Source organism: Aptenodytes forsteri, unplaced genomic scaffold (assembly GCF_000699145.1).
Source record: "Aptenodytes forsteri isolate BGI_AS27 unplaced genomic scaffold, ASM69914v1 Scaffold181, whole genome shotgun sequence".
Taxonomy (NCBI): domain Eukaryota; kingdom Metazoa; phylum Chordata; class Aves; order Sphenisciformes; family Spheniscidae; genus Aptenodytes; species Aptenodytes forsteri.
In genome coordinates, this window is record NW_008795702.1 from 3,480,145 (window position 1) to 3,489,559 (window position 9,415).

Here is a 9,415-nt window from a genome sequence, read left to right on the forward strand (position 1 = left end):
AATGGTCACACGGTTCTTCGCATTTACCTAGCAAAAAATGTAGAAGATGATAATTGATGGAAAATAATTTATTTTTCTTAGACCCATATAAATTTAGTCTTGGAAAAGACACGACTCAAAACCTATTTGGTCTTTGAGTGTTTTTCTGTGGTAATCAAATAGGCACTCAAACTACCTTCCTAAAATTATACCTTATTGTAAATGTTTTAATGTTTATACAGGAACTGACTCCACAAGCTAAAAGAACTCAGTGTCCAGGTATTTGTCCAGTGTTTGCATTGCTTCCCCGATGCTTATGATAAATACTACATTTCCTAATGCAGTGCTTCTTTCCTTCGAGTATTTGTAGACTGCTGTCACGTACCCACCTAGTTTCTGCTTAGTTAATCTCCTGTGAATATATATTCTTCTTCTAAACATTCCTCAGAAGTCAAATACACCGGTTCCCTTTTCTGCCGTGTTAGGCAGTGTTTTCTGGTGCCTGGTAGTTGGATGTAATGTTCTCAGTGTGACCGTGTAGGAATTATATAAATGCATTAAAAGCATTAAGATATTACTAAGAATACTGCACAAAATTAGATAGCCTTTTGGCTAGTTCCACAAAAGTTTTAAGCGTAGTGCTGTAGTGCCTAGTGATTAGGCGCCTTGTAGCTTGACCAGAGGCAGAGGCGCAGAGGGGCACCCCTCGCACGGAGAGGCAGGAGCCGAAGGAGGGACGCCTCCACCCAGCACACCACAGAGGGACCAGCCGACATAGGAAAACAGAAGACTAATAAGACTGCATGATTTTGTCTCTACTCACCGAAGAGGATTAGCGCTTCAAGCCTGGAATAGACAATTACGAACCTTTTTGTGGAATTGGTCAATAAATTAAGCTGTGATATTCTCAAATGAGGCTGATGACAATAGTTCTGCTCCTCTCCTTTAGCCCTTAATCCTAGTGGTTAGAGCATTCAGCGGGCCTCCCTCCAACAGACTGGATTTCATATTTCCCATTATAGTCCCCTGAACACAACGTATAGACAGTAGCTCTGTTCCTAAATCCTTAGGGAATTTAACGCTTGGAGTCAAGTGCAACTGGAGCATGAGTATATAAATCTTGTAAGAATAGACTTTAATTCTCTGGAAGAAAAAATAGACATTCTTTAATTACTTTTGCTTGCTTTTCTTCACTTTAAATTTGCTACAAATGGTGAATCGCAGATATGATAATGTTATCCTCCTTAGAAAATGATTGTTATAATCATAGAAGCGGGGATATGACTGTTCTTTTGAAATTCTCTCCTTAGGATAGAGGAAAAAAGTTGGGCCGACTCAGAACTTGTCAGTTTTAGTGTGTTTCATTTTTATCTCAAAGGGGAATTCTTGTTAAATTGCGGGGTCAAATACAAGAACCAGAAACCTGTGACTACAATTTGAGAGCTAAAAGTAGAAGCTAAAATTCCGAAGACGGAGGGAAAAGACAGACAGACAAAGAGGACTTAAAATGAGGCAAAATAATTGCTAAAAATTGATAGATATTCTAACAGTGAGTCAAAAAATCTCATTCAAGTGTGCATGCGTGTATCTGTGTTTGTAGATTGTTTATACACTTATTCTTATTAGTAAAACAGATGTCATAATGACTGAATTAATAAGTGGAAGATTAATGTCAGGTATATTGGATAGGGTGTACAAACATGCCTTCCTACCTGAGACGTGAAGTGCAAGCTTTCCAGAACGGCAAACGTCCTTTACACATGTCTGTTCAGGACCTGCCTGGTGGCTCATTGGATTGGGCTTAGCTGAATCAAGTGAATAACAACAGCAAACAGAAAACACGATGCAACAGAAAAGTTAGCTGAACGACTAGAACGAAAGAAAAGTAGCGGAGAGCGGTGTGGTGACCACGACGAGTAATGGGATCGTCTCCAGGTTCCCGCTGGAAGCCGCGGAAGCTCTTGCTCTAACTGCACCGTGGTGCCTGGCTCTGTGTTTCCTTAATTCCGAGACACTTTTTCCAGAAATTTGTTTTTGAGAAAAATGGAAAATGGCAGAAAAGTTCAGACATGGAGCTGCACCTGGCGAATTGTTAGTTCCCAGTTTGGTGCTTCAAAATGCTTTTTTTCACGTAGGACACAGTTTTAATCTGGGACATAGTTTTTAAGAAAGAGGCAAAGAGTCTGTAACTTTATGAAGAATATTAAAAACAATTGTTTTCTATAGCTGCTTGCATTTTAAGTCAATTCATTGTCTAAAAAGCAACGATACGCTTCAATGTAATTTTTTCCAGATACAGTATTTTAAAACACAAAAATTCCCTTTTTGCAGGTCAGCGCAGAATGCACCGAGTAAGAATCTGCCAATTTCCTTTCATGTTTCATCTTTGCTTCCTTGACCATTTCTGTAATCTCTATCACTTTAGCTGTCTATGCCTCCACTTGTGGCATTAACCTTGATGTTTTGTAATAGATGTCTCACATGGCCTTTGCTCTTTCCTGTTCTCGCCCTTAATTTCCTTGGGTATCCACACTAGTGGTTTTCTTCTTTTATAGCCTATTTATTTCCCAGTGATATGTTCTTTCCTTGGACTCCCATTTAATTAAAGCTGTACTGTCAACTTGAAAATCACATTTCCATCTGAAAATGTTGTGTCTTCTCTCGTTATAAGCAGCCCTTGAGATGACTCTAGCTGAAAGGCAGAGCAGATTTGGGATGGGGGGGGGGGGGTTGCCTTCTTTTTTTTCTTTTCGCTTAACTTTGGCAACCCTCCCCCCCTTCCAGCATTATTTGAGTGTCTGGTATTTCTGGTACCTGAGAGGGTTCTGCCACTGGCTGTTTGCGGAAGGAGGAGAGAAACGACCCCTCCGTCCTCCCTTCATTTCCCCCGTGGCCTTCCAGGAACACGTGATTCGAGATCTAGTCAGTACCGAGTGGATTCGGCTGTATTACAAGGCTGCTTTAAAGGAAAATTAAACTCAAGACCGCTCCCCCAGTTGTTAGGGAAGGACCAGGATGTGTGTGGGCAATTCTGGGATGTTTTTATTAAAGCTTTCATGGTTTCTGAAAATATAGCTACTTCTGTTTGTCCTCTGTTTTTCCCTGCTCTGCAATTCTGTACTAATTACAGAGCAAATACGGCCCTCGCAAATAAACCAAGTGTTGAATAAAGAAAAGTTCTTTTTGGTTCTACGTATCCTCCATTAAGAGAGAAATTACTCCTGACGCACTGAAACTGTGTATTCTGGGGTAGTACTCACTTTTGAAATTTCTAATTTCGAAACCTCGTCCAAGACAGTTTTATAATAGTATTGTCATCCCTTACTCACTTCAGCAGATGCACTTATACTCACGTCGTGCAAAAGACATTATGTGTTTGATACTTCAAACCCATTTGAAAATAGACGCTGAAAATAGTAGCAATAGCTTCTGTCTTATTATGAATATGGAGATATTTGTGTGTTAGTGAAGGCAGAGAGATAAAATACAGAACAGGTTTAGGAAATGTGGAGGTGATGATTTATATCTAGTAGTAAGTCACGGCCTTCATAAATTAGGAGGCTGGAAAGATGGACCACAGTAACACCACAATTGATAAGAGCACATAACTGATCCACCCAAGCTCACAAGACTTTTTTTTTTTCTTTTTTTCTTTTTTTTTTTAACAATACCATATTGCTGGCGGTGAATACAGATGGATTGAGGAGGTGTAACACTTATAGGGTAACGGCATCATCTCTTTGTATGAAAGGAAAAATAAAATTTCCTTAATGGACTTCTAGGGGTTTTTTAAAGGTTTTGTACCACTCATGAATGTCTTGCTAACAGGCTCAGTCATGTCTTTTTCTCTCTCTTTTACTCAAAGCTAATGAATTTTAAAGGTTTTTACACAACAGGGGAAAAGGGTTTCTGAGAACTCAGTACACTAGAAAACCTGTACTGCACAGACATCTTACCACTGGGTTACCACATGAAAGGGAAATTTCTCCACGCTAGTATTATAAATTAAATTGCCTACATTTTTCAGTGGGTTTTTAGTCAATTTGAGCCATGTTTATCAGTATTTTCTGACTAACTGCAACAACAGATTTTGGCAAAAGACCTTTTATCAAAATAACTTGCAAGCTTGCCCCCGGTATAGAGGGTTTTATTCCTTATGGTAAAAGAATAAATGCTGTCTGGCCACATCTCAGTGCTTTCTAAGTGTATTATACTCTGTACTGAAAAATAGTATTTAGTCAATTTGAGCCATGTTTATCAGTATTTTCTGACTAACTGCAACAACAGATTTTGGCAAAAGACCTTTTATCAAAATAACTTGCAAGCTTGCCCCCGGTATAGAGGGTTTTATTCCTTATGGTAAAAGAATAAATGCTGTCTGGCCACATCTCAGTGCTTTCTAAGTGTATTATACTCTGTACTGAAAAATATTACTGTTAATAGACATGAGCTCTGGAAAGCAACGGCTTCCTCGGTGTGTGGGTGAATTCCTTAATAAAGGTACTTAGTAAGGTTAGATGTTTGTTTACCAGAGAGGGTTATCGGTGCTTTGCCTCATGCATTGCCACAGCCCTCGGCATTAGATCAGGATGTTATCGCCTGGCAGTATTTCTGTTCCTAATCTGGAAATGCTGTGTCAAACATTTAAAAAAAAGAAAAAAAGTGCAAGCTTCTTTCATGTTTGGTTTAAACACATTTTCGTATTTCTTATAAACCTGGCACTAAGAATTCAATTTGTATATTCATAAAAAATTATTCCTGAAATCTAGCAGCCAGATCAAATGAATAGTTTGTTAAATTTTTTATCCTGCGTTTAACTAAAACACTTTGTTTAACAGAATGGAAGGAAGAACACTGCCTGTTGGACTCAGGGCAGTGTGAATACAGACAGCCCACGTGGAAAAGAAAAAAAAATGTACTTGCCTATAACCAAAGCTCTTCAAGGTGGGCTCTGCTCATCCACAGCCACCAGCAGCAGTTCCCTTTCGCTTTGAGCTTTAGTGTCAGTTCTGCTGTTGGGGAAGCTGTGCCAGTGCCATGAGCGGAAAGCCCCCGAGCCCCCCGGGAGGCACTGCTGGGAAACAGCTCTGCTGTAGCATCCCCTCTGACAATATGCCCTGAAGGATGCTTGTTTCAGGTGAGTACCTTTCTCACACGCAAAATATACTTTCAGTGACGAACCTGTGATCATTTCCACTGAGGAGTGCTTATTACAGTTTCAGTTTGCAAATTTGGTAACGTGTAATACCAAAGATACCTCTTACTACATGGAGTAATCCCTCTGAAGTCTTCCACAGCGTACCATATCTAGTAATAAATGTTTGTGAGACAGAAGTCTGATTGAACAAACGTTCCACTGAATGCAATAAATGGGGAATATGGGCACTAGGTGGAAGGAAAAAGATGGGGTTTTCTTCCATAAGATGAATGGAAACATTGGATATGACTAGGGAAAGGAGGCAAATTTTAGTTCCTTATCGAAGATTTTATACAAACATATTTTAACACGTTATTTTTTTCACATAAATGTTTGAGCTGTTCTTCTCTGATTAAAATGAAGGATATTCAATTAGCTTAGATTAGCTATTGGGAGAAACAGAATAGGGGTTTTTGTAAACCCTAGAAGCGGCAATGGTAGCTGAAGAGCTTATTTAACAAAATGTCAAAATTAGGAAATATGTCTCTCTACACTCTAAAAGTCCCTAAAATTTTATCCTGAAGATTGAAAGAAAAGGATTTTATTCCTGAGGAACTTTCAGAGCACTCTGCTGTCCTCCACAGTCCTGACAGTACTTGACTTTCTGCGGGTTCTTGGAAAGGATTTACAGAACAAATATTTCATTACCTGTTTCAAAACGTCTCTGGGACAGATCTTTGGTACCAGTATTTCCTGAGACTAATGGCGAATGATATTTTGAAGATGTCAAGGATTCTTATTATTTAAGTTTGCAGTGAAACACCATCAAACACTGGTGTTAAAATTCTGATTTTCTTTGCATTGCTGGTAAGACGTATGTATAAGAAGAACTCAGACATATGGTAGCTATGAATTGAAACAACTGGGGCAAATAAGGAATAAGTCCCTTTAATGGAAAGACTATCTGAACAAACAGCATGCCATTTTCTTAATAAAGCTCATGGTCCAAGTGTCTTGTTGGATATTCATCTGCTGCTGGGTGCCCAGACAGCAGCCAAAAGCACTTTTTCCGTCTTCAGTTGCCAAAGAGCTTCTGCCCTTTTCTGTCCGAGTCCCTCAAAACGGTTATCCATGGCTTTTTGTTCCCGGGTTAAATTACAGTGAGCGTCTTGTAAGGTTCATTTTCAAATTTCAGTTCAGCAGCATTGTAGGCACGGAGCGTATTATCATGTGTTAGATAGATTTTATGTACTGTTTCCGTATTCAATGCAGGTTCCCGGTTTCAGTCTCTTCTTTGGATCTTTCAAATCTGCCTCTCTTGTCATGCTCTGCCCTTGTAACTGAGATGAGCTGAGGCATTTGAGATAACCCTCTGCAGGTATTTTGGCAGTTGGCAGCAAGACAGTCTCATTAGCAGGGTATAATTTAGCATTTTCTTTCACTCTCGATCCTTGAAGATTATTGACCTGCAGAATACATAGCTCAGCCTATTAAGTATATTTTTTAATTGCTTTCACGGTGCACTTGAAGAGATAGTGAGGTATGAAGGCAGTACCATGATTTTGTCTTCAGTCAAATTAACTCAAATTTAAATTAGGGGAAACTTCAAAATTAAAGATGGCTTGCACAAGGATCAGTTTTGTCCAAGTACATGAATATGATTTTCATTTTTGATTAATCTGATTCTCCTTTCACACACCATATGAATAAAAAGCAACTTCAGTGAACTCATTGGATCTTCACAATTGCAAAAAAGGACATTTTCTGACTACGTACCTTAGGATTTTTAACACTAACCACTGGAAAACAGATGCATATGCACATACTCAATAACACGCATTCAGTCTTTTCATTTCTCGTGATAATGTAGGAAGAAATAATGTGCTCGCTATTTCTAGAATGCCTGGTACCTTGTTGCGTAAGATATAACAAAGTAAAACGTGTCTCCTTCCTCTTTCATTTTGCAAGAAAATTAATTTTGATTATTGCTTTACATGAATTTGCATGATGATAACTTAGGTTAAATAGACTTCTCAGCTTTTCTACCCAAAGTTAGACAGGGAGAGTTCCTTGTAAATCTCATTATCATAATAATATCCTATCACAATATGCTGGGGAAATAGGAAAAAACCAACATTTACATGCAAGTCTGCTTTAGTGATTGGCATCTTTATGATACCTAGGTGCTCTTCATGCTTCTTTCTGAGAATTGAATTAAATGACCTGGAAGTTCAGAGTAAATGTTTAAGCTTTACTAGTCCTTGAAAAGCGGTAAGATGGAGAAGATGTTGCAATACTTGTTAGTGAAGCTATTCAGAAATTCAATTACAGACCCTTTCAGGGCCACGTCCCATCCTTATATAATTTACAGAAGCAAGTTATCTCCCTGACCCTCAAACCTCCGGTACAACTACATCCTTGTTTAATAAAAACAACTAGATCATCTACTTTGACAAGCCAAAACTGGGAGTCAATTTTTAAAGCCCAAATCCAGCAAGCTCTTCAATGTCACTTGCTCAGCGTTGCAGGCTCTCGCTTCCTTCTGCAGCTGAAGGCGCTCAGTACCACACTGGATGATGCTTGCAGCGTGTATGCAGTGTGCGCAGTGACTTCATGCTTTTGTTCTGTTTGGAAGTGGTTAACTGTCTCTGAAATCTTCAAAACGCAAAATTCACGTTGAAATGGGTTATTTCTCTTCCAGTTTCCCTGTTACCCTTTCCGTACTCCCTGACTTTGAAACGAGTTTAGTCAGTGTTCTGGAAGAGCCAGATAACACGGACGCTACAGCCTGCATTTGAACTCCGTTACTAGGATGTACAGGTTGTCTACACTACAAGCTCATGCTGATACAGCTGTGCTGCCAATGTGCGTAGTGGATGTGAAGTGTGCTGATAAAAGCATTTTTCTGTTGATGTAGATACACCGTTTCCTTGAAAGGCATGAAGTAAATGGGCAAAAAACATTCTTTTGTCAGGTTACCTCCCTATCAAAACTCAGATACTTACAAGTGGTCTCCGCTCTGCCTGGTTGTGGCTTTACCGAGCTGGACCCATTGACTTATTAGCTCATTCAACAAGCTGTTTAGCCGAAGTTCCAGGTATTTCGTGTTACTGAAAGTGAGAATAAGAAAATGGGATGACATGAAGGGCAACATTAATAACATATGCAAAGAAGATGTCAAAACAGGTAATACAGTGGTTACAATAAGGTTTTTAACAGATTCCCTTAATAATTTAAATATAGGAGAGTCCTGATGTGTCAATAGAAACTAAGATGGGAAAGTGAAGAATAACACTTCTGAGATAACATATTATGTTATACTGTATTATATTAATCTGAAGTGTCATTTTTTCTGATATCTGATGTAGATGGAAATTTGCAGCACAATTATACTTTAATACGGGTTATTACAACCAATTCCAAAAATTTTGGAGAGTACAGTTTGCTTCCTAGGGGAGAGTATTTATACTATAAATAATGGTTTGTAGACAAAATGAAAATTCATAAGTGCTAATCTCCTAGGTAAATTATAAAAATGTGAACTGGATTACAGCAAAATAACAGTTCATTAAACTGTAGTGGACTATACTCCTCATCTTTGAATTTATTCCAACCTCATCGATAGAGGGCTCATTATTTAAATTCCATCATGACTGGTTCAGGTAACTACTTTATCTTGCAAAAATGCCAGAAAAATAAAACTGTATCAGGAAAGTTAAACAGTGCTAGTGATGCATAGGTTACCTGGGTCCTTCATCTCAAAAGCTTCCAAGATAGAAGTAATCCTTTAACCTTCTGTGTGAGTCTCAAGGCTCTCTTTTTTAATGCTGTACTATATTTTCACCCATTTTTTTCTTCCTTTTCTGAATCTCCTTGCTAAATCTATTCTGTGTTTATTAGGTGGTAGAGATGTCCCTCCAACCTTACTGACAGCAAAGGCTTTGGTGAAGTATTCTCTATACATAAAGAAGATGATTTCCCAGGGTATGCAAGGGTTCATTACCAATGGCGAGAAAAAGATTTTCAACCCTATGTTGGTTGAATGATGGGACAGATCGGTGAAAAAAAACATAGGAAGTTACAGAAAATGGGACAGGATTGTAAAATGGAAATATATGTTGCCTGAATAAAAGTCTTTTATATCTAGGAGCTGATATCTCATTCAAGAATCTGAATTTAATGAAATTCAATGAAATTTATTTATTAGCTTCTGGCAAATTATGTTTTTTTATTTATATTTTCTTCTTCTTCTTCCACAGTAACAACAGTACTCATCTTGCACCACAGAGTGGCAGGTAA